The sequence below is a fragment of the Leguminivora glycinivorella genome, chromosome 3 (genome assembly GCF_023078275.1).
Source record: "Leguminivora glycinivorella isolate SPB_JAAS2020 chromosome 3, LegGlyc_1.1, whole genome shotgun sequence".
In the NCBI taxonomy this organism is placed as follows: Eukaryota; Metazoa; Arthropoda; class Insecta; order Lepidoptera; family Tortricidae; genus Leguminivora; species Leguminivora glycinivorella.
This window is the reverse complement of record NC_062973.1, coordinates 8069181-8097134: the sequence shown is the minus strand read 5'-3', so window position 1 is coordinate 8097134 and position 27954 is coordinate 8069181. Positions and strand designations below refer to the sequence as shown.

Below are 27954 nucleotides of genomic sequence, written 5' to 3'. Positions count from 1 at the left end.
TGTCATTTGTGTCAGATATTATTGCCGGTAACTGTACCGAGGTATTTCGAATTGGAAGACCTATATTACCAAATGAATCCAAATCATGAATCAAATGCAGATTACTCATATCACACGGCCCCAAAGGACCATTCTCAAAACCACTAAATGGCCTAACAGACTCCCTCCCAAAATGACATAGGCCTTTTGTACGGCATAACAGACTGGTCGTGTCTTTTTACCGCTGCGTTATTGACCATTGTGCCTTTACAGCGGATGATTACATGGATTACTACGGCAATAAAGCCTTTAAAAAGGTTTTTGCGTATTCAGAATTGCTACTGGGATTAGGAGTGTTGAACGACGAGAAAAGGACCTCTGATGAGACAAGCATAAATAGTCTGCTATCCAATTTGGCACCTTCCTTAGATGTCTATTTGGAGTTCAATATTTACAAATAAGTAGTTTAGTAGATTTATTTGTGTTCTTAGAATATTTTATTTTACTAATTATCACTTTAAAAAAATATTATCTTTTGTTACAGGTACGTTCGATTGAAAACCAATCTAGGGCTTCCAAATAAGTATATTTAGTTAGGTGTTTTTCGAAACACCTCTTCTATAATCTATAATAGTAAGTACAGTCAACCAATTGGAACCCTAGGCCACTCTACAACCATGTCAAAATGACAAGCAGTAAGAGAGTTCTTACAATCTGATTTATAACGTCACTATGACATAGTTCTACAGTGGCCTAGGGTTCCAATTGGTTGACTGTACGATCGATGTCAGGTCACTGGCATGACATTTTTATAAAATTTTCAAACGCAATTTTTAAAAGCTTAGGCCTGTAACTACCTACCCACAGAATACTGGCTCAGTGATTTGAACAGTAATTGTTCAGTGATTTATAAATCATGCTTTGCCGGGTCGATGAAATGTTCGGACGCTCGAGTAGCTTTCAGTCAAACCAAGGAGACCAGTGGTCCTTGCGAGTGGTAGGTACCTACTGATCTTGATTCACATAATAGTTATTTGTTTTACAAGAGGGCAAAGTTGTTGTTTCCGCACGTGCCAATTGATACCCGACCGAAAGATTCCGATATTTTATTCAAAAAGTGGAATCTAGCGTTACGAGGGTTTCAGGAAGGTTAAACAAACTTTGCCACCGAGTGAAACACAAAAATTTTCACCACACCAATACGAAAAAAATACTGACTATAAAACATCAGACTAAATCAAATCTATCAATTTATTCAATATTTATGATTCAAAATAAGGTAAATTCTGCCAGCCAGCTCAGGATATTAAGTTAAAATTTGTATTAAATTACTTTGCACTCTTGTGGATAAAATGCAATTTTGCTCTCTGTTTTCGAATAGCAAAGTAAGCCTTTACCAGTTGGTGTGGTGAAAAAAAAAATAACCTGGCAATGACTCATGAGCCGTGGTAAAATGCTGGAATAACGCTAGGAAGAAGTAAAATGGCAATTCGCATATATTGCTGGTCCAACTAGCCTGAGTACGTAAACTATCACGGAAAATGTATGTAATTGTTCACTTTCTCAAAACCATAGAAAATCAAAAAATCAAAATCAAAATAATTTATTCAGCAAATAGGCCACAGGGGCACTTTTACACGTCACATGTACATATTTAGAAAATATTTAAAATTGAATTGAAATTACAATTGATACTATTATATACTAATTCTAAGTTCTAACTAAAGTTAACTCTATACAATTAATTAGAGATGTAGAAGGTCTCTAAATGTCGAATTACAACCAAGAACTACACTAAATATAAAAAGTACAAATACAAAAAAAAAGTCTAAAATAAGATACTTAAGTAAGGAAAAAGTATGAAACGCGAGTTATTTCGTAGTCGACATCTAGCGTCGAGTAGTGCGAATTACTTAGGTACTTATATTTTTCTATGTCAATTAATCAATACAATGAAATACATTTTCAGTGATGTTTACGTGATCGAACCATACTTTGCTTCTACAACAAGCCGCAGAAATGCAAAGAAATTGTTATTGTCACGTTGAAACGGGTCGCGATCGCTCCGGAGAGAATGACAAATAGATATTACTTTGAAAATTCAGCCATGACAAGTTCATGCCACAGTGATTGATTTGTTTTTCTCCGCCAGACGAAAATAAAACAAGAACCTATTAGAAATTTCAATTTTAGAGTTGGAACAGAGGGCCGGTTTTTGAACTTCGATCACTCGATTTCGTGGATTTCGTTCAGTAATATCTTCGCTAAATAGGCATTTAAATTCATCTAAGAGAACTGCAAGCGTCAATGGTCACTAGATTCCAAACATCAAGCTCTTAAATTGTTTTTCAAAATTTTAATTCACAGTCTTCCATAGACTTTGGAAAGGCGAAATTCATCGAAATGATAAATATTTTGACTATGGGCAGTTCACTTTTATTTCCTCTCAGTCCGCAACGCAAATGAGTTACGGGCTTTACGGCACCAACTCTAAACAAGCCGTCAATTGTGGCCTTCGGTGCATCTGTTTACAATTATTCAGTTCCCTCCCGAGGGCAGTAAAACATTGATGGTGTCAATGCCCTTTGACGTAATTTTTCATCAGATTCGCGTGGAGACATTGTGACGGTTTGTTGAAATATTTATTTTTCGTCGGCTCCTATTTTAACATAGATTTGCGATTAGTCAACGATCCTCTTAAACATACCTACCTATATTGCAATTAAGTACAGACGAAGCAATGTTCAATAATTTTAAGAAAAAAAAAACCGCCTTCCTTTGGGGTTCTGGTGATAAATACTTTCAAATGTTGGATTATGTTATCAATTCGTCTGTATATTTTTTAATGTTTGTTATTCGATATCTCCGTCATTTCTGAACCAATTTTGAAATCTGGATGATTCTGAAGTACTTACAGATGACAATGATTATCAGAACGGAACTCTAACCAGGGGCGGCTCACTCTTCATCAGCAGTTCCACTGCACCAAATGTCACTGTTCTGGACGTAAGTGCATGCTGTTCTTATAAAAATACCAAAGTCACTATAAGGGTGACGTTCAGATTTGAGGAGTTCCGTTCTGACCATCATCAGCAATTCTACTGCACCAAATATCACTGTTCTGGACGTAAGTGCATGCTGTTCTTATAAAAATACCAAAGTCACTATAAATGTGCCGTTCAGATTTGAGGAGTTCCATTCTGACCATCATCAGGAGTTCCACTGCAGCAAATGTCACTGTTCCGTACGTAAATGCATGCTGTTCCTTTAAAAACACAAAAATCACCATATGTATGCCTTTCAGATTTGAGGAGTTCCCTCGATTTCTCCAGGATCCCATCATCAGAACTGGGTTCTGAGAAAAATGGGACCAATCTGTATGCATATACATTGAATAAAAAAAAAATCGGTCTAGTAACGACGGAGATATCGAGGAACAAACATTAAAAAAAAAAAAAAAACATACAGACGACTTGATAACCCCTTCCTTTGAGATTTGGAAGGCGGTTAAAAAAGGAAGTGTCACTATGTTTTATGGCCTGATGGGTGCAGGTGAAAATTAGGTACTATCAGCTGCAAAAGTGCATGGAGAAATTAGAAATGAATTCGTTGATAAATTCGCCATCCACTTTCGCAGCTGATAGTACTATTTTTGTAATAATTTAGAAAATATGTGTCCGCAACAGACAAAATGTCTCACTTTGTCGCTGCAAACAATTACCTAAATGATTCAAGTATTTTTTAAGCTTTCCGTTGTAAATCTTCATGTAACAACTTTAGCCAAAATGCATCACATATATAAAAATTTACAGCAGCGTTAAAAAGTGTGATTAATTATTACTATATTTACCTATCTGTTTCTTTTACTAGCCGCACAAGTTTGTTTACACTCATGAGGTGGTAATAAATATTTTATTTAGTGGTTATGTTAATGTGTTTATTTTCTTTGCGTGAAAATATATTTTGATATCGAACTCAGTTTTTAATATTTTGGTATGGTAGGCAGTGTTTTTGACCGCGAATGCCTATAAATACTATTTGGTGGCAGTTTTTGAGGTTTGCAAAATAAATAACTTTGACTTTATGTAAACACTCGTGTATAATAAATCATTTAGTGAAAAAAATGTGGTAGTGTAGGAATGAGTGTTTTATATTCTGGTATATAGATAGTCCATGAAGAGGATACAATAGGCTACTTTCCTCCTAATAGTCAAATCAGCTTCTTTTTAAGAACTGTCAAAACGATTTTGAACGTCTTGCTAATATGGAATTAATATGAAATTGAATTGAGTGATGTTACGGTCAACTGATTTACTTAATATATTTCTATCTGATTTATAAAATATAAATTGGAGTTAAATATAATTTCTGTCCCTGTTTTTCTTATAATTATCTGATGCTTTATTTCGTGCATAGTATATAATATTTTATTTTAAGTTCAGTCAAGTTGCACTTGCCTCATAGTCAAATCAGCTTCTTTTTAAGAACTGTCAAAACGAATTTCAACCGTCTTGCTAATATGGAATTAATATGAAATCGAATTGAGTGACGTCACGGTCAGCTCGGTTACTTTACCTCTATATATTTCTACCTGACTTATTAAATATAAATTGGATTTAAAAATAACTTCTATCAATGTTTTTCTTATATTTATTCTGGTGCTTTATTTCGTGCATGGTATAAAATATTTTATTTTAAGTACAGTCAAGTTCCCTATTTGAAAACCACTGCATCAACGCTTCACATTAACTTTCAGAACAAAAAAAAATTGTAAGATTCGCATCTCCAAACCTTATAACGAAGTCATGATTCATTTTCAGTTCCGTTTGAAGTCGGTAGCCATTTTTTAACCTGAATTTATGGCTGTGGCTGTAAACAGCCACTTCCCTGGCCTTTATAAGTTTACGAGCGGAACTGACCCTGACTCGAGACACTGCCATGGGCGTGCTTTGCAAGGCTGTTATTTTAGGTATTATCGTTTATGGTTTAGGAACATTTTTCAGCTACAATACGAGTATATATAAATCATTTATCTGCCATAGTAGATACATATGTAGGTAAGTACATATTATATTAGTGATTATTTAAATAACGTGACATTTTACGACAAATTTGAAAATCCCTTTTAAGATCCGTCACTCCTTGCTTACGAAAATCTGAGATTATAATTTATACCTTTATGTACTTATACACAGACATTTTGCCCCAAATACTTCAATGTGTACGTAGTCCCTGCGCAATACGCAGAAGCGGCTGAAGCATTTATAAAAAAATCCTATCGCTACCCGCCGGTGAGTAACAAAACGAAATGCCTATCGTGGCACTCTTAGCCAACCACTACATTATACAGAAGGGGTTGATGAGCTTCAGGAGTGAATAAATCTACTAAAATGAAGCAGGTTTTTCGCAAACTTGTGACAATAAAAAAATTCCAAGATTAAACTGAAAAAGTATTCGAATTTTAGATGAAAACATTCACCGCTCTAAAGTATATTTTCCCACCTGAAACAGAGATATTCACTTACGCTCAGTCAATAAAAAATATATGTAGTTAGTACCTATTTAAGTACTCAAAAGGGTATGAAATCTCAAGTTACACTGCTGGCCGAGAGGCAGTCGCCCCAATACGTACGCGCTCTCGACTTTCCACGCGATAGTTAAAATTTCGCAGTTTAGGTTTTTTATTTTATTATTTATTTATTTATTTATTTATTTATTTATTATACTCAGAATTACAAAACATAACTTAAATACAATGCTCCACAAAACTACAATTAGTTTGACTGTGGAGTCGTTTCAGTCTCTTTTATACAGTTTTCTTATTAAATATAGTTAAATATACAAATTAATATATATAACTTCTAAATGTGTTATGTACTTAGTTTGAAGAAGGCAGGATCGCATAACCACTCAGTTGCTTTTGGTAGCTCTAGTTACCAGCTGTCACCTTTATTTTACTTGACAATAGAGGCCATTGAAAATTTTAGAGCAATTGAGTGGTTATTATAGAGTATCCAAGAGATGTTTTTTTAAGAGCCTTTTAAAAGTACTTTTTTTGGATTCCAGTAATCTATTGACGGGTACAGCCTCGCTGATGCGATTACCATGGCGAAGGCTTTGCCGCTATTTCGGGAGACTTCAAATATTCAGAGCCTGACACGTGGAAATGTAGACGCTGAAATAGCAGCTTAGACATTTGCTTGAACATCATCATCGTCCTAAGATTCCTTAGTATTCTCGTACCTCCTTGAGCACAACTAGGTACTTTAATTTTAATTAATCCTTGTCAGTAATTTTTCAACTATCTTTACCTTACCTACGATTGTTTTTAGGTAATAAAAGACAATATACGTACCTACCTTTGGAATACGAGAATGTGCACGTTTATGTATAAAATAAAAACAATCAAATCGACTACATAGAGTAGGTACACGCACAAAAATATTGCTAAATATTGTTGGGCAGATAGAGGAGGTGGAGAAAGTTTTCAGTAAATTCGGCATTGAGATCATATCGGTAAAATAAGTGAGTACTTTAATTATTCAAAATAATCATTGCTAAACTTATATTGACCGGGATATAGACCGTGATTAGGTACCTTTTTGATTTTTATATCGGGACCTCAATAAAAATCGAAAAGGTAATCACGGCCTATATCCCGGTCAATATAAGTCTAATGAAACTGACCGTGAATCATTTAAAACTCTTAATCATTGTTAAGCCGTAGCTCTTACATTTCTCGTGTAACTTTTAACAAGAATAATTTCGTACCTATTATGTAGGTATTTGTTATCTAAATATTATCCGAGACGGTCAAACAGCAAGTTTAAGGAACAATATCGTTTTCTCAAACATGCAATGAAATATTGTCTTTACGTTCCTTAAAATGGGCTGGGAAGTATCGCTTTTTGGGCGCAACAACTCGAGAGGACTGTAAAGGGATTTCATATTATTTTTTAGGCCTAGGCCTGCAAAGTAACTTTTTTTAATAAAATATGGTCCTTTAGAGCATTTTTTTATTTCATTGTATGTTTGAGAAAAGCACTATACATGCCTCGGCGTGAAAACGGATTCCCGGCCTCGTATCCCTATCCGGCCTCGCTCGCACGCTCGCTCGGCCGTATATACCCACTTGGCCGGAAATCCTCATTTTCCCGGCCTCTGATGTAATGTACTATTCCTTCACTGCAGGAAAATCAAAGAGATAATACAGACAAACGTATAAGTACGTATGCATGAAAAGTCGAGTCAGCGAGACGCGGCAGATAAGTGTTCCGATCATATTCATAAAGCGCGATGGCTTTATCTTATCCATGAGTGAACCAGCCGGCGTAGGTAGCCGAAATGACAATCGTTGACACTAGACGCCGATCGAAACGCAGTTCTGTCACACCAATACGGAAAAGCGATAGAGATCGATAGCCACAATAACGATATTATTGTAAGCGTTTGTGTATTTGGTTACGTACTCAGAACTAACTACGATTCTTTTTGTAACCTAATTCACCGGCAGGCCGGCCTAGCCGAAGCGACGATCGTAACGCAACTGTCTCTGTCGCGCCAAGCGGAAGAGCGATAGAGAGAGTTAGAGCAAACAAGGTACTATGTCACGTTCTAATAAAGTATGTTAGTGCGAAAGTGACGAGTGACAAAAACGCAACTACGATACAGATTGTACCAGAATCAAGAAGATGGGAGGGGGTGAATCAAGAGGTCAGATTACACTGGACACATGCCAATGCACGTGTAAAGCCTCTTGTGAACAGTCTAGAGCGAAGTGGCCATCTTGCGGAGCTTTTTCTCAAAGCTGGGACGGAGCTAACTGCTCTCATCCGACACTTGTCATGAGGCTTATTGATTTAGTTCTTAAGAACTGGAAATGGGTTAGATCTTAGTCACTCGTAGCGATTTCGTAATATGTACTTACTATGTATTGAAGGCTAAACGAAACAATTCGATAGTTTTATTACGACACCAGTGCGAAAAGAAGAGATTCGTAACAAATGGCGATAAAATTTGCTGTTCGAAATTGAGCACCGGGAACGTGTAAACCTTTCTTAGCCTCTATATAAATGAGGAAACTGAAAAATATTGCAAGTTAAACAAAATCCTGTAAATTTAAATATACGTGAAAACAATTTTCACACTAACTCAAAAAGTAATTGCAATTCGACCTCACTTTATTTACTCTAACATCTTGTATTTGCCCAGCGTTTAAGTTTATTAATATGGCTGCACGCATGTTTATCTTCATGGCATAAAAACGACTCGTAAATAACAGTGCAGTAGTGGCAGGATATTTAAATGACGTGTGATTTACTAACGAAAGCGAACTGTAGTCTAATACACTCAAGTGTAATGAAAATGAACTCTACCTGACCAAGAATACCTGGGTGGCTAGCCGAATGGCACAATCGCTCACGAAACGCTCACGAAACGAAGCGCTAGTAGATATCTATCTCTATCGCGCTTGCGTATTGGCGCGACAGAGCCAGCGGCGTATCGCTTTCGTTTGGCGTCGGAGAAATGCCATTCGGCTACGGGGCCTGGGCGCCTAGCCAACATTATCAATCGTTTACGTCCCATAGCAAACGACACGCTAATATCTTCGACGCACTAATATGCAAGAGTGATATATACCTAGATGACTGCGTTACGCATAACTGACAACTGAATTGACATGTTATTTAACCCAGTTTTCGTATTATCTCGATTTATCGGGTTTCACCAGTAAGTCCTCGTTTTATTTCATCCTCAATGTTAAAATCGTTAGACGAATCCGAATGCTTTTCGGAATAATCCGATATACGAAATTTTCCGAATACTGAGCGGGATGCTGATACGCAATAATGTGTCATCCCACATGCATTTTGCAATAAGATAAGTACACTATAATTAAAGTTGACATTTTATTGCAAAATGCATGTGGGATAACACATTATTGCGTATCAGTATCCTATTGATAAACAGCCGTTTGTAAAGTTTTCTGCTAAATTAGGTACTTCAATATGTATTTATTATTCAAATAAGTTACACAACACAGCATAACAATAAAACCAAGGCACTGTGAAACTAAAAAATAAAAAAAATAGGTACCTATAGCACATAAATAGAAGAAAACAGATTAAAAACAGACGAGAAAAAAAAACAATATTCTATTTAGGCGACGACGTAACAGCGTGGCTCAGTCTGACACGGCGTAGGGTTCGGCAGGTTGCCCCGGAACCGCCGAAACACGACGCCCTTAATATATTTGTCTAGGTACCTACTGTTCTTCAGCAATTCCCGTCAACTTTGTACAATGCCACGTCAGCAAATTTTAATTGATCCTATTTTGTTACCATCATTTAGTAATATAATTCGACTTTCGTAAGATATATACAGGATAATTGTTATAATTAAGAAAATATAGATACTAGAGAACCTTAATGACGAAATAAAACCTAATAAAATCTCAATTAATCAACAAAATCTTGGTAACAAAATAGGAATTAATAAAAACAAATTTAACTTTTCCCTTAATTTTTGTACAAAGTTGACGGGAATTGCTGTCTTACAACCGTGTCAAATAAATATCCCAATCTACTAATAGCCTAGGAACCATCCGGTCTTGCTACTACTGGGAAAATAACTTAATTCTATAACAGTACTTTTTATGTCACCAAAAATTAAGTTTGGTAATTTGAAATAGTTTTTTTAGTTAAGCCACCAAAATTTGTGACAAAAAACGTATAATAGAATTAAAAAAAAAATATTTTAATTCACTAAAAATCAGGCGAAAATGGAATCAGGACTTTTGTTTTAAATTCGACTACTTTAATTTATGACCTTTATAACACATTAAGAAACCACCTATTTTTGTGAATGATACTTCGTAGTAGCAAAAAGCGGACTAATTAAATCAGTTATGACACAAGCAATAAAAGGACAAGTGAAGTTATGGTTGTTTTGTATATACATTATGTGTTGAAACACTATGAAAACTGAAACCACCCCAAAAACAAGACGGATGTTCAATATTTTACTAGCTCGGAATAACATTCACGGCAAAAATTACATAAGCAAAAAAATTGGAACAGACTTTTCGTTAGGATCATAATAAAGAAGAATAAAAATTAATCCACCTTTAAATGCTCGCCAAGAAGCGCTAAAACCACATACGTACGTACTGAAATAAGTATTTTCATATTCTTCTTGCCTACAAACTCTCTACCATTGACGATGTAATTTCCTGCATTATTTCAAAAGTGACTCATGTGTTCAACCGCATTTTCATTACATCATGGTATAATAATATATTTCGTCGCCACTACTATCGCTTAAATAGCTCAGGTTGTACTAGCGTAACGTAAAATGACGGACCGGTCCTGATGTCGTGGGTTCGATCCCCGGCAGTCGAAATGAACTTTTTTTGGTTTTTATTTTTATTTTATTTTTCTTTTACCGCCTTTTTACCCCCTTTATTTAAAATATTGTTTTTTTTGTTGTATATAACATTTTATTTAATGCTGTGAGTAATTTAGGTACAGTCAAGATATTTAATTCCCTAGCCATTTTAAAATGTTATTAGACACATGTAATGCAATAAGGTTGAAAACTGTATTTCAGTATTAGTATTGATTGAAGGTAACCTAAGGTTCAACATCGTTCCTCCCCGCAACCGCAATACTCTGTCTTAGCTAACCATCGCTAGACGTTATGCCCTTGTAATAAGGATTACAAATGTACAGTGACAGTTGTCCGGTATGACTCATAGATTTATATATTATTAAGCTAGATTGAGTTGTTAGGCCAAAAAGTGTGTCCACATGAGAGGGTAAAGTTGGGGCTGGTGTCCCTCTCGCACTTATTGCGACTGTCAAAATTATTTGAATGACGTCATCACTGTCATTATTTGGGGATACCAGTCAATATTCAAAGTTACTACCAAATCTACTAATACCGAAATTAAAGGTTTTTTTAATTGCGCAAATCTTTGGTTTTATGGCTTCATAATAATGACTTACCAATTCGCTGCAAGGTATTAATATCCTTGCCTCGATATAATACAAAAATAATTTAAGAAGTTTATTAACTTAGTTATCATACAGGTAAAAATACTACTACTATAGTAATCTCTTTAACACTGGTCACACGTGCGAGAGGGACACCAGCCCCAACTTTGACCCTCTCATGTGGATACACTTTTACTATCCTAATAAGAACGTTTTTCTGCACCGGTGATAAAGTTCAATTTATTATGGCAAAAAAAGTGTGAGCTCAGTCCCTATTGAAAGTCCATGGTATGACCATCGATTTAAACTTCTCTAGATACACTATCACCTACAAATTCGGCACTCAAAAGTGTCCGATCGCTTAGTTGCAAATGTGTGCGTCCAGTTGACAAACGAAAACTTCGCAATGTAGTAAAAACTACTTTCATTTTTTTACAAAAACAACGTTATTTCTTAGTACTTAAAGTTCAATTTCAAATGCAAGCAATTGGCGGTTATGACATTAATGAATGTGATCATCGCGAAAGCCATAAAATTTTATTACCGCAGATCGCAGGTGTGCATATTTTTAAAAAAATCTACGTCTTATTGCAACCAACTTAAGTTTAATTTCGTTTGCGCTGCAACAATCTAAACGCCATTTTTACATTGGGAACGAGGATGGACAGAGGCATCATGGGAGTCGCGCTATGAGATGAAAGGCGAGAATGAGGAAATTTGCGGTATTTTTGCGAAAAACTGTTTTAAAAAATCCTATTAGATAGAAAATTTCTTAAGGAACAAAACGTTTGGTATAACATTTTTCGAAATGTTGCGTATTTTAAGCGAAAAAAAATGAGTTTTTACTGTACGATATTTTTATTGATATTATCTCAAACAAAAAAATATATAAGGTACGGCGGGACAATTTGGACTGGGGGACAATTGCAACTGAACTGATTAATATCTCCACGTTTTGCAATGTTTGCATTATTAAATAGAGTCAACTGAGGTATATATATATATATATATATATATATATATATATATATATATATATATATGTGTGTGTGTGTGTGTGTTTGTGTAGGTATGTATATATATAACATATGTGTGTGTGTGTGTGTGTGTGTGTGTGCGTGTAGTGAGTGTATGTGTAGCGATTATGTGAAGGTAAACAGTTGAGGGATTGTATGTGGTGTGTGTGAGGGTGCACTTGGAGAATATGAATTAAGTAGCTATTAAAACAAAGAAGAATTGAACGATGACATTAATTTATTATTCTACGTATAATTTCTTTCAAAGCTTTGTTTGGGTAAATCTTCTCTCCGCTCCTCAGCTATAATCTTGCGCCATTTTTCCCTTTCAACGTCTTGTTTTGGGAATCTGGAATAAAAAGCTTTTTTATTACTTAAAAACGAATTTGCTATTCCCGGGTTGTTTCTTTTTATAATTAAAGTAATTTATAAGATATGTATTAATATTATTGAATTGAAATCATTTATTTCAGACTTATTGGTCCATAATAATAAATAAATACATACATTATTAATATGAAATAGGCTTCTTTTACAAAAAATATAAATTAGCGACTCCATCATTCCATTTTTAACTATGTTCCACTTCATCCATCTTTTGTCGCCGTCCGCTCATTACTAGTATAGCGCGAGAGAAAGAGACAAACTGCGTAAGACCAAATCAAGGAATTTACTTTAATTATTCTAGAAAATAAATGTTTTTTGTAAGTTAGGAAGCCATTTTGACCACAAATGCATAACATTATAAAATTATTAACAATTACTTACCGGAAATACGATACGTCATCCTTTTTCAACGTATATAAGGTGTTATTTTTGCACTTTTTTACGGAGCACTTAGGCATGTTGCCGACACGGCGGATGAAGCGCTACTGACCGCCCAATTGTGCTTAGAACATTTTCAAGCACAATTTGCTGCGGACACATTCTAAGCCGTGATGGTGCATCTAGGTAGTTTAGATCGATGGGTATGACTCAATGAAAAATTGGCTAAATAGTAATCGGAAAACAAGCAAAAAGGGTAGAATATATTTCTATAAGTTATTTCGTTGGATTACATTATGTAGCCGCCGTGCAGGATCAGGAGCCGACGACTTATAAAAACTTCAATATAAGTAGACAATATTATATTCCAAATAGGTGCTGGTTTACAAGGGTGATTTGACTAAACGGTTAAGTATGGAAGTGGTGTTTAAGGTAGCGAAGATGATGAAAGAGTGATTTTGCAAGATTTGAGCTGTTATAAACGTTGGTTAAGTTTTAGGTGCCTCATTGGCCGCGATACATCGTATGTGGTGCGCTCCTATTGGCTCTAGATAAATCTTACGGAACTAGCCGAGCGATAACTATACAAATAAAAGGTTGCGTTCGCAACACATTACAAAATGAATGTATAATACTCGTAATTGTATAGATTTAAATAAATAATTTTATTAGTTCAAATTAATGACCGTCAAGGAACAAAAACTAATTGAGTCGCTATTAGACCGTTTTCACATTATCCGATCCGATAACGGATGTCGGAAGGATATCAATAGATGAATCCAAGATTCCGCCTGTAATGTATGGGATATCGGTCCGACATCCGATATCGGTTCGGATAATGCGAAAACGCACTTAGGTCTACATTTTACACTTTTGAAAACCAAGATTAATTAGAGTCAGTTGTATGGTCGGTATGTAGTGTAAATAAAAAGTCGAAAAGTAGTAGGTTCTTTCTATACTTTTTGCTATGTATTTTATATTTCAATAGGCAGGCTTCTGTACCCATATTACAGTACTTTCAATATGTGCTATCCTATAATTAAATTCGGACACTCGCGTAGACACTTCTAATATTATTTGAATGGCATTACCAACATTAAATCTCCTTTTGAAAATAAATTTTAAAGAATATCCCACTATCTGATCAGATCAGAGCCAGGTATTTAATTTAAAACAAATGCCTATAATAAATAAATCCGATTAACCTTTGGGTTGTCTGCTGTCGAATTTAATTATTTTCATAGAAAATATTTTAATTTGTATCCTTCCAGCTCGAGATTCTTGGAAGCCCTGTAAATTTTTCTTTGTGACAACTAGATATGACATGTCAGGAAATTTTCACATACATACATTACATACATTTATTGTAATAAACGTAGTACAAGTGACCAAGATAAAGATGATACAGTAGGGTATTTTTAAAGTTTATGTAATGAAGAAGTAAAATTGCGGCCTTTTTTAGGTATTTCTATACTTATTATATATTGGTAGCGGCTCCATTCGTTCAATATTCGTTCGCAATTCATTTTGACATTTAAGTCATTTGAGCATATTATGACAAAAGGTATTTTGATAAAGAGTTTTTAGTGTGTCACAGTTCTATTTGCAATTTTGATACTTAGGTCTTTATACACTAAGTTGGTTATGGCATGAACGATTTTTTTCCTAAGCAGATAAGAAGTTAACGTTATTAGCATCAACAAGAATGGTATAAATGCAATTTAGACCCAGATTTTTAAAACATTTTTGTTATGAATTGTGCGTCCTTGTATTTAATGTCATTGCAGTAGCTTGTACTTATCAACTTATAATATAAATAAAACATAAAAAAAATGAATTAAAAAAGCTGTAATATCCGCACCTACGTATGCGACGACTGAGATTTGAACCCGTGACCTGTGGCTTGTAAGTCTAACGATAATCGCCGGGGCTATACCTGGCCGTGACATATGGGTCGAAATTAGACTTTGCATAGCTTTCGCGTGTTTGTAACAAGCGTTGCTTCAACGATTCTGAAGAATGGAAGAATACATTTCACAAGATGACGGAGATCTGTCAAATGGTAGAAGAGAAAAACGTGAGATAGATGTATGTACTGACAAGTATATACTCTTTTCGACGACTGTCAAATCGTATGCCTAAAATAAATATGTAATTTTTTAAATTACTTTGGACTTTATTATCGGTGGGAAACGTCTGTTTTTAATCTACCTAAAATATTACTTATGTAGAAATAGGCATGTAATGAGGAGGAACACTCAAAGGATACGACAGATGGCGCCACCCTATTAGTCCGTGAGACGTGAGAGCGAGAAGCTGATAATTATGTTTTTTCTCTCTCTCTCACATATGAATGACAGTGACATGCCTAGACTCTTGCATAGGCGCCGCCTGGCGGGGTAAAATGTCAGTGTGCCTCCTCATTTACGTTAATGTGTAATAGAAGAACAGAATAAAAGGCATTCGACACGGCTCATCACCTACTCTCGGCCCAGTTCCACTGGCGTGGTGGTTTGCCATATGAATTCCTAAATGTAAGACACTAAGGTCCAAACCAAACCACGCAAAAAATGTAAATATATTATTAAATTAAAGTATTAAATAAAGGTCAAACTTATTGGGTGGATTATCATGCTGTTAATATTGTTAAATAGGGACAGTAAAAGTCAACCTCGTACTATTATCTGTTCCTAATTTGCCCGGTCAAATATTTAGATTTTTTTATTTCCATATAAATATATTGGTGGTTTTTATATGCTAAATATCTGAAATATTATGTGCTATTCATTTCTGCTTAAAAATATCTGTTGTTATATTTGCTCTAGAGCACGTTAGAAAAAATTCAAAAATTCTATATCATTAAAAAAAGTCTTATTTCCCGTCATATATTTAGGTGGCTTCGGGTTGTAAACCTTAAAACTGATTTTTTTTTACATGTGTCCACCATTAAATGACTGTGAGGTATTTTGCCGAAAGAAAACGCTTATTTTTTGGGCGTAGTTTTTTTTAATATCTTCCATTCCAAACTATTGGTGGATTCGAAAATATAGGTTTTTTAAATTGCGATTAAACGCTGTATATGAAAAAAAACTACTGTTGTAGAATTATTTTCAAAAATATCGCACCGTTCTTAGGCTATAAGCAGTGACGTATCAACACCAAAAATTCAAATAAATGTCAAAAATTTCAAAACCTAAACCTTGGATGTCGTCTAAAGGTACCTAAGTTATACTCACCATTCGAAGTTTCCCGGACGCTTTTAGGTTACCTCTGACAGGCCTTTAGTATCAAATAAAACGACCTCGACCTTTCTAACGGCTGGAATCGTCTGCCGACTGAAGTATTCTCAGATATCGTTCCAACCTTTTTACGACTAACACTCGTATATGTTGTCGTCTTGTGATACCTACGTAATATGTTTGATATTCTTTTTTATTGCTTTTCCTTTTTGCTGGAGCAAAGTAATCTTGGATTTTTATTTTTTCTTCATTTTAAACATGCATGTACTTGCACCAACATACTAAATACATGGAGCTACAAAATTGCATCGCCACTTTATGAATGAAGTCATTGATATATCAATAGTATATTTAAAGATCTAAATATTATGCGTATAAACAATTTGATTTAGTTTAAGAGCATTTAAAATGTGTAAAGTGTATCAATTCATTATTAATATGCCCTTATCCACGTCAATGTTAATTACAAAATCTATTACGAGTAGACATCAAAATGAGGAATGCCGTCGGTGTATAACAAGTACCTTATGTAAATTATAAACGGAAAATTATTGATTTACTAATAAATTATTACTTAATATTACATTTATTTATTTAAAGAAAGTAAACTTTCATGAGACATATTTTAAAAATACTCAAAAAGCACAGTCCAACTCACGCCGCGCGCCGTCTGCGGGCGATATTGTTCTAATTTATTTTCTTTCGGACCAAATGTTGCTTCTGTCTCATCAATTTCAGAACATTTTCCAGCGAGCCTCGGCCTCGTACATTCTCTCATTAAGTTCAGCTATCACTGAAATAAAACTTAAGGGCTGTCATTTGTTTGTTTTTATTTTAATTCCTCGTGAAACATCAAACGGGTTCACACATGGCGGATCGAGCTTTGATCCATCGACTGATTGCAGTGCAACTGGGTCGGATCGGAAAAACTCTGACCGACTAAATGGGATAACTGTGTTTTGGAGAGTGCTGGGTAGATAGGATAGGCCGAGCTTGTGCCCACTATTTAAAATAAATGGCTGAGATTCTTTATTTATATTATACACAATTCTCTGTTGTATTAGTCAATATATGTAGGTACCTACCGGTAACTTAGTACCTAAAGCCATACAATGAAAAGTAACGATATTCCAGGCATAGTACGAATCATTCACCACATAAGATGCCAATAGAAACTTGTATTTCAGAGTTCCGATTTTAGGTTAGATTATGTCCATTGCAATTTTGGAAAAGACGTCCTCAAATTAATTATTTTAGCTGAATTAATAAGAATGATTTCAATTTTTTGGAACCATGAAAAGGTTGAAGCAAAACTGGCTTTACGTGTTGCGATTGTTACATTTTCATGTTTTTTGAAACGTTGCACAGGTAAAATAGATATTCGTAGTCAAAGCTTATGATTATTGAGTGGCAAATAGTCGTCACTATAGGACGGTCGGAATTGAAATGTTTGGGAGCGTATGTTCGTATCCTACCGACTGCGCCATGTCAGGAGATATAGAAACGACCATTAGCGAGCACAAACTACTTTATTCATGCATAACTCCTACCCACATTGTTGTGATTATCAAGATATCTACAGTCACCGTAGTTTACACTACGAACCACCGAACAATTGCAAAAACACAACTAGTATAAACTAGCGCCAAAATCCATCGCATGTCGAATCTCGTTCGACCCGTTCCTTGCACGAGGCTCCCTCGATTCCTTATTTATACACTCGTTCCGCACACCTTTTAAAAATATGGGTCGCCTTTAATATTTCATAGGCTTTTTCTCTCGGAATAAGGAAATGCGACGGGGATGAATTGCCAGTCTCTTTGTAAGGATTACGCTGTTTTGAATAGAAGCTCACTTTTGACATATCGATTGGAAAGCTTTGACTTATAGCATGGTCGGGTAGCAGTTTATTTTATATTTTATTCACTGCACGAATTTACTTATCAATTTTATGCGGGATTTGGTGGAAAAATATTGTCAACTGTCATGATGTTATCTTCAGTAAATTGTGTCTGTTTCATTTTGTATGGTGTTATATTTATTGTATGGTGTTATATTTATAGCATTGCTACGAGTATGAAGTAAAACTAACCTAGCAACTAACAACAATAATGTGGTCTAGTGGTGTACAGTACACATGACATGTAACATACATATTTAAAGGAAAAACCATCATATTTATATTCTCAAGACTACTATCCAATTACTGTAACAATACTACTCCTACACCGTGTTTCACTTAACACTAAAAACCTGAAAACTGTTTGTTCAGAATCGAGAGTAGAATCGATTGAGGTATATCTTGATGGGGGTAATATTTTTTGTTTTAATTTGTATTATTAGTTATTGTTTACGTGCCCATTCTACAAATTCGTAATACAACATTGTGCATATCATATTGTTAGAGGTTGTATACCTTTTTCAGTATTTAAGGGTATTAATACTGGCTGGTTACTTGGACGATTTTTTTTTCTGCTACGAAATAGACGTTGTGCGTCAGTTTAAATTTAAAGTTTATCATAAGTCATAACAAACTGAACTCGTACCTAATTACAACCTTGTCATTTTGAATTTTAGGTTTAAATTTGCTTACTGAGTCACCTGTCCAATTTGAAGTTTACTGTGAGACAGGTTAAAGTGCTTTACATTGCCATAGCTGTCTATTGGTAAACCTTGTGTCGTTGCAGTAACGTACACAATTAAACAGTTTGAAGGCTTATGATGGTAGCTAGCAATTATTTTATTGAGTGTAGAGTTAAAAGCCGAGTAGAGCTGCACAGAAAATTAAAAATTCAATTTAAACAAATAATAATTATCAGATTAAAAAATGATCATTCTAGATACGTTTAAAAAAATAAAAATCAGTTGGGGTGTCTGAGGTTTTGAGTGATACCGGAAACACGGTGTATAGGTACTAAAACACGAAAATCAGGTAGATAACGAATAAAGTTTTTTTTTCAATTCTTGAAACCGAAGAGTAATTTTAATGAATGAATGATAATAAATATTATTTAAACATTTCTTCCGCAACTTCAAATTGATTAAATTACAGAAGTCTACTATTTTGACGCAACACACGCAACTGACGCTAACAGCCGTAATGTTATAAGTTTCAAGCCTTTGTCTAACCGTGTCTGTCTGTGCCACTGTACCTTCAAAGTAGATGAATTGTCTCCCGCCTTAGTTCATGTTCCTTGCATTGCCATGGTAGCTTTAGATTTTTTTATGTTCTGACCAATGTAGTTGACCATTTATGTTGGCAGTGTCACTTCAAGATCTTCTTCACATAGGACTATGTCTCCTTTGTTACTTTTCTCGTCTACTTTAATTGTTCCTGAGTCGATAAAAGCTCAAAGACACACTTTTTACGACACAACTCCAACTTCTGTCTATCCCGGTCAAACTCAAAACATTAAAGCAACCCCATAACGTAGAAGTTACACTTCTTCTCTTCGTGTTTCTATTTCTGTATCTAGAAAACTTTTCCCAGTGCTACTGACAATCAATCAGACAGCTCTGACGTCATAACTCTTCAATCTATTCTAGACTATTGACCTTGTTATAGACTGGCAAAGGCTTTATTTCTTTTTCTTTGTCCTACATTGTTCCCCGCATTTCATCTTGGAAGCTAAACGTACGAAGTACGTATGAGCCCCGAAGAGGCATACTACGTTTTTCCCAGGGTATTTGCATACCGCTCGTCATTAGGGAACTAGGGCGTAAGAATGTGCTTAGTTTTTACATAAAGCTATGCTAAGTTGTACCGCAGTAATTATAGCGGTACAGGCAGTACAGAACATTACTTGTCTGAAAATACGCCAGTTCGAGTAGCTACATACTACATACGAGGATTTTTATATTGTTCTTATTTATCACTTGTAAAAATGGATCTGCATTTAGGTACTTTTTATGGAGAGTGTCCATAGCGATACAGCGTGGTAATACAGCAAGCGTCTTGGGCAACTTTGTGCCTGGGATGACGCAAAGGGATTTTTGGTTTATTGTGTATAGTTGACTTGTTGTCAATTTGTGCGTGTTTAATTTTTTCTTTAATAATAATTATGTAATATTGTTTACTGAACAAATCTTCTGAAAAAACAATGTTAAATAGCAAATGTTAATTACCCTAAATAATTACTTATTAAGTACTAAATATACTTGAGATATGTATTACTTGAAAGATTATTTAAAAAACGTGTACGGCACACAATTCAAAATTATTCCTTGCATAATTATTTTTTTCTATAATCCGTCCTATATATCACATTTCATCGGAACAAACTGCACAAGTGTCACATACTCGTAAAACGTCCCGTAAATAAAAAATCCACGCCCACTTGAACTTCTCAACGACGTAATTTCGTTGCATTTCCTTTGACCTTTCTATTGATTTGAAATTTATTACCAAGCGAGTAAGGTCTAACATACAAGTATGTCACTTGTCTTCTTGGCGTTATTTCAACCCCTTACCGAGCGCAGATGGGCCTATAGTTCAACCAACTCAGTACAGATGTCAGACTCAGTCAGTGCGAAAAGGGTTTCCTTCGGAAACGTTCGTATTTGTCATGCTAGTTGAGTCAATGTCAGTACATCTTGTACTGAGACTGACTGAAATATCATGACACGTTCGTACGTTTCCGTAACAATACGAAGGCAATTATTTCGCACTAAATCTGTACCGTATGTTCGGACCTGGGTCCGTACTTCTTTTACTGGTATCAAAATAAATACGACCCAATCGAAACGTAGTCTTGAATCCAATACTACTCGTATACCTAAGTCCTCACTCCTCAGATAGCAAGTCAGCTGGACAAGACTTGATTACAGAAAATTATAGCAGAACAACACTAATAATTCTGCCGTTTAGTACTTAGTCCTTACCCTATAGGTTAAATTCACTGAGCTTCCAAAAATGATCTGTGAGTATCGTAATGTCATCTTAAATCATCAGTCATTGGACTCAGAGGACTCCTGGGAGAATCTACTGCTACAATACAGTGAAGTGCATATTTGTTTAGTCGAAAACTCATTTGTTACAGTGGTTCAAATTTGACTCGCCCAAGCTCGCTTAGCAACAGCAATGGCACCCCTGTTATTAAATCCTTGCATGGCGACCTTGCGGAGTGGAGCAGCCTCCGCAGTAATTGGATGCCCCTAACTGGATTAGTCTACGTGCACCCCGTAATCCAATATTGCCGCCATTTGCCTATTTTAAGCGCGGGAGATGCTCTAGTTGAGAATGGTGACAATATACGTTGGTAACATAAATATTGTAGACATTCTACACAGATTGATGACTAAGCCTCAGGCAAGCTTAAGGCTTGTGTCATGGGTATTGTGGATTATTGGCGAACAGTTACGAGTACATACACAGTAAACAGGTTCGTTGGGTGGACGACATTCGAAAAACTGCGGGGCACTTCTGGATGAGATTAGCCCAGGACCGGGATAAGTAAGTGGCGTACACGAAGCAGTGGGCGATTAATGGCTGAAATAATGATGATGATAATGACACAGACACCCATGACTCAAAATTTTGGGTCCGAATCCTGGTATGGTATGCAGGACCATGGGCTTAGCAGACAGGGTCACTGCCCACTAGGCCAGGCCGGTCGTCAAAATCATCATAGATTGCACAAACTTCTAGATCACAGGTATACTTATGACGTCATCAAGGCACCACTTTTCCATTACTATAATCTATGACTGATAGCCAGTTGAAAAATAATCATTTGCATAATTTACGATCTGCCACGTATCTGACTTAAGAGCGCATAGATCTCTGTCTCTTTCAGTAGATCAGAGTGCTCTTATAACCCCCGCCACCTAATGATGCTTCATAAATTAGCTAAACATCTTAAATATCAACTGGCAATAAACGTCCCAACTAATTACGTCTCACACTTAGCAAACGCTTATTTACTTAGGGAAGTTATACATTCGAGACAATTTAAGCGTAGTCTGAACGTCTAGGTTGTCCCATTAGCGAGTTGGGCACCGTGTGCCAAGACGGAAACTACTTAAGTAACGAGAAGCAATTCCTAACTTTGTCTTCTTATGATTTAAACTTAGTGCCGCCTTCTGATATACTTACCCGTTCGATTTTGAACTTTCCATCAAATTCCATCCAATATTAATAGCTCAAATTGAAAAATTACGAAAAAAGCTCGTTGAAAGTGGAGATTTAGATGCTAAAAATGTGATTTTGGTATGTGCCAAGACTAGTTTTAAGAAATTCATACGAAGACAATGCCAAATACAAGAGGGAATAGTAACTTAAACAGGGACGCTTGGAATTACCTGGCTACTGTCCAGCTTACGCCACTTTATGTGAATGAATTTGTACAATATACTCTAAGGTTGCTGCTGGCGTACTATTCGTAAACAATTTGCTTACATCGTGTGTTTTATATTCCCTGATGTAGAAGAGCTGTTTTAAGTTTTCAGTGCGTCAGAATGGTGAGTTTTAGTGTAAATTAAGCTACAACATTTCTGTCATATCATGAAATTAAACAGTTTTACAACGATAAGGAAGAAATAACAAAAGGAATAAGCAAACTGCGGCAGCTCTATTGCTCGATAGAGGCGGACGAGCTAGGTAGAGCAGTATCAGGAATGCTAAAATTGGATATTTCTTTGAAACTGGATGGAAAAAGCAAATTATTATATAAGAAAACATTTTAAACTTTAAACAGATACGGTTAAGATTGGGTATACATGACATTAGATTATGACAATGTGAAAACACAAAAGGCTAAAGAAATTTTTATTGAGACATATCCAAATACTGAAAAGCAAGCCGCGAGCATTCATATATCATGTCCGATGAAGAACCACCAATCAAACATGTCGCAAATAGCGATATTATAAACGTGATGAGTAGAACTGTGCTTTTTAATATTAAAACTAAAAGCTATTATTATGTCATTCGAAACAGCTAGAAGGAATCATAATTAAATTACAGACGTGACTGAATAACAAATGGGCGAGTCATGCAATCTGCAAACATTAACACCGAGCCTAGTATGCGCAGTGAAGTCATTAAGTTCCATTCAAATGACGAATCTTTAATATTCCATTCCGTGGTGTATGCTAATCGAGACGTGGTTTACATCTCAACACAAGATTGTACGAAAACTGATGTTAACTATTTTTTTAATAAAAAAAAGTTTCAGTAGGTAGTAGTAAGTATAAGTAAGTAGTAGTAAAACACTTTATTGTACCAGAAAATAATACAACACAAGAAAAAGAGCTTATCATTAGGCAAACTAATCCCTTTAAAGTTTAAGGGATCTCTTCTAGTTAACCATTGAACAATTGGAGGAGAATCGGAGACATGGAATTTTAATTTAATAATAATTGTTATAACTACATAATCAAATACACAATCGACCACGAGCCGGCAAGTACCTAGTAGTTGAAAGGATATCTCGTAGATACATAATAGATAGTGGTGGTATTTGTTTTTTGTTAGTTTGGTACAGATTTGCCCGAATTTAGTACGCAATTATAATCGGAAACCATCTGCACATAGGTGTAACTATAAGTTTTCAATGATTCACGGTTAGTTATATAATATACGAGTATATAGACTATGATTTTTTTTTTTTTTTTTTTTTTTTTTTTTTTTTTTTGACTTCAACAAGCAGGAATAAATAGTTTTACATGCATGATTAAAGTAAAGTAAAGTATTCAATCACAAATTTAGAATTTGGAAATGAATATGAATATACAAATCTACAATTTAACACAAAACAACTTAACAATTGCAACATAAATTTAACGTTATACAATGGCAACATCAATTTAATTTTAACGTTGAGTATAAAAGGAAGATATAATTTAACTCAATTTGTTAATATTATTATTTTCTTTTTCTTTTATTTTATTTAATTTTTTTTTTTAATTTTGTTTAATGGCAGAAACAAATCTATTATAATTATGCTGGAACAAATCAATTTTCGAAAACTTCTTATTGTATGTATTGCAGGCTCTTGATAGATATTTGTTGTTGACATACTTTTTGCGACTGAATGGGACAGATAATAAAGCGGTGGAACGTGTGCGATACGTGGGACATTTAAATGAGACTTTGCTTAATAGTTCTTCTGAGTCAGTTAAATTATTCAATAATTTAAACAAGAAAATTACATCACGTTTTTCTCTTCGCACTTCAAGGGACTCAAAATTCTCGGGTTTAAAGGACTGAAACTTATACTTCATACGTTGAAGAAATTTTTTTTGAATTCTTTCTAATGAATTAATGTGTACTGAAAAATAAGGACTCCAGACTGTAGATGCATATTCCAAATTTGACCTTACATATGCATTATATAAAAGAAGTAGCGTCGTAGGGTTTTTGAAATCCTTACTTTGCCTAAAAATGAAACCTAGCATTTTGTAAGCCTTAGATGTTATCTTATCAACGTGTGACACCAACTGAATTTCGCTGTCTAAATATACACCTAAATCTCTAACCTCAGTAACTCTAGTAAGTGGCTGGTTTCCAATGGTATAGTTAAAGATTATAGGATTGCATTTACGTGTAAAAGTAATAATTGAACACTTCTTTATGTTTAAATACAGGTTATTAATTAAACAATAGTTACTTAATCTGTTAAGGTCATTCTGTAAATTGACACAATCAGCCTCGGACTTCACAACAGAAAATATCTTGGTATCGTCAGCATACAACAATACTTTAGAATTTATAAAACAGTTAATTACATCATTGATGTATATGTTAAATAGCAGTGGCCCTAAATGGGAGCCCTGCGGAACCCCTGAAGTAATAGGCACGAAGCTAGAGGTGTACCCTTTAATAGTTACCGCTTGTGTTCTATCCCGCAAATACGACGTGAGCCATCGCAGCAAATCCCCATGTATACCGAACATTTCAAGTTTCCCTATCAAGACCGAATGTGAGATTTTGTCAAAAGCCTTTGAATAGTCGGTATAGATGGCATCAACTTGACAATTCATATCCATTGCGCTTAGAACATAGTCAAGGAGCTCGCACAAATTGGACTCAGTCGACCGTTTGTTAATGAAGCCGTGCTGCTGCATTGTTAACATCGGTCTTATTGTTGGGAAGAGCGTGTCGTAAATTATTTTTTCGAAGAGTTTAGGAAGTACTGATAATTTTGAAATGCCGCGGTAGTTTCTGATATTGTGTTTGTCACCACTTTTAAAAATAGGCACAATTATGGACTTTTTCCAAATTTTTGGTAGAGACCCAGATTTAAGTGAGATATTGTAGAGTACACATACTGGCAATGCAAGAGACTTACTGCAGCGTTTTAAAAACACAGGATGAATGCCGTCTGGGCCACTGCCTTTGGATTCATCCAATTTCTTTAAATATTTTTCTACCAGAGGTACATCAATTTGAACGCTATTAATTACACAATTTTGTGAGTTATTGACAATGGACGTGGAAGAATGAACAGGTTCAAATACTGAATGAAAAAAGTCATTAAATAAATTAGCCATGCTGGGGCCATCATTTGCCGTAATATTATCTAAATAAAGTGAATCGGGTATACCAGTGTTATCTTTCTTGGATTTTATAAATGACCAAAACGACTTAGAGTTATTTTTTATATTATTCTCAGTCCTAGAAATGAATAAATTGTAGCAAGAGATTTCTTCTTTTTTAATTATTGATCGCAAATTAGAGAAAGTGTTGTAGTCAGCAACGCGTCTATATGTTTTCCATTTTTTGTGTATTTTGTTTTTTTTTTTGATTAATGTGATAAGATTACGGGAGTACCAGGAAGGAAAAGTACTAGGCTTCGTGACTGTTTTTGAAGGAACTAATTCTTGAATTACGTTGTTTACTGTGATATAGAATTCATTGACTGCTCTCTCAATATTATGTGTATTCAGTTGCGCCTCCCAATTGATTGCACTTAACTTTGAATTAATTTTATTGTAATCAGCGGCAAAAAATCGACGTATTACACGCGGAGCCGGTTTTAAATGTCGCTCAGTCGAACCTGAAGCAATCGTTACATGAAGGACTGGGTGATGAGCGTCTATGGGTACAAGAGGGTCTGCGCTAGCTACCACACATTGGTGATTAGAAAGAACTAGATCCAGATGTCTACCATTCTTATTAGAGATATGATTGTATTGTCCAAAATTTGAAAAATGCAAAAATGCTGATAATTGCGCTGTAAGGTTATTAAAATTGGGATTATCCAATTTAAGGTCGTGACAACCCTGGTCAAGCTGGCTCCAAATTGCATCTCCAATATTAAAATCACCTAGAACCAAAAATAAATCATCGGGAAAATCCGCATGCAAGTCAGACAAATATTCAAAAAATAGTGATTCTGATTCGATTTGTTCTCTACTCGGGGGAAAGTAACAGGTAAACAGCCTTAGTTTTTTAGCTAGAGGCCCCTGAGTTATATGAATATCAATAGATGTAACATCGGCGTCCGGCAGCGCGGGGACGGCGCGCGCGCTGCGCACGTCCGCCCGCAGCCCGCGGCGCACCGCCACCAGCGTGCCGCCGCCGCGCGTGACCCCAGCCTCTCGCAGTCTCGGTCTGTTCTGTACACGGTGTACCGAGAGTCAAACAATTCCGAGTCGTAAATACCAGGAACCAGCCACGTTTCAGTAATACAATTCTTTTTTGTTGAGTTTCCGATATTACGACGCAGTTACATGCCTCGTGATCACGGAAAACTGAAGATGGGTGGATGTCAAAGTTGTGTAGGTATATCTAGTCCTTATGCCTGATTTGAGGTAGAATGTCTAATTTCCTTCCTTGTTGTAGATTCTACACGTAATCGCAGAATTTATATATAGACTTATCCTTTTAATGGAACGCATCCATCAAGATGTCAATAGGTACTAAATAAAACAAAAGATCAACTCTTAAGATAGGTCTCTACTAATTAACATTACAAATAATTGATTGATTTGCATTAAGGCGTAGTTGAGACAATGTGTAAACAATTGTATGCATAGATAAACTCGTTGCGCTTAGTTAATATACTGCATATCGTAGTGTCCTTTACAATGGGACAAAAAAATCAAAAAAATGTTTAAAAAAACAAACAAAATTCATAACCGACAACAAACCGCGGGACAGGCAGGACAAATAAAATAAATAAATACACACTAATACATACAGATCCTTCAAAGTAGTTTAAACCATTTTTGGCATTGACGTCCTTTGTCTACTGGTTCATACCCTAATGCATATATATTTCCAATGTGCAATGACTAGGACAAACTGCATATCGTATCTAATGAATAGATATACAAATATCAGTCAAATATATCTCGGTCAGAATCATAGACGGGGATTATTGCTGATTCATGTTGGTGCTAATTGACTGTCTAATTCTCCTGACCTATTGAACCGGTCTGATTTAGCACACACTGGCTGGATTATTATACTAATATATTATGCTGGAAGTCAAATGACTTCATATTGTTCAAGATTTACATAGTTTACCAAAGACCGACATATGGATTACAGATGCAACGAATAGTTGTTTGGCCGGATACAGGATACCGAATATTCGGCACAACCATCGGCCGAATATTTGGTATCCGGCCGCCGAATATTCGGACAGCAGAATTTTACCTACAATACCTACAATTTAAGCAGGGAGTGGGCGCGTCGTGCAGGTTTTGACTTATTTCGTAGTTAACTTCGCGCGGAGTCCGTTTTTGTTTGAATATTTATTTTTTTAATTATAAAGAGCTATGATTATAAGTATTATAATAACCGTAACTGTTTTTTTTACATTTAATTTGTTTACCCCAAAATCGTTTAATCAAAAATAGCACATTCGGTATCCGGCCGGATAGTACGTCACTATTCGGTATCCGGCCGAATATTAAAATAAGGGCCGAATAGGCCGGATACCGAATAGTAACCGAATATTCGGTGCATCTCTAATATGGATAGATAAAATTTTAATCGATATTGAGGATAAT

At 35.4% G+C, this 27954-nt stretch overlaps 1 protein-coding gene across 11 annotated transcripts in view; it reads left to right on the top strand.

The window, feature by feature from the left end:
• Positions 1 to 27954, top strand: part of LOC125242626 (calcium-activated potassium channel slowpoke) — a 114271-nt gene that overhangs the window by 52567 nt on the left and 33750 nt on the right. The window lies entirely within an intron of this gene.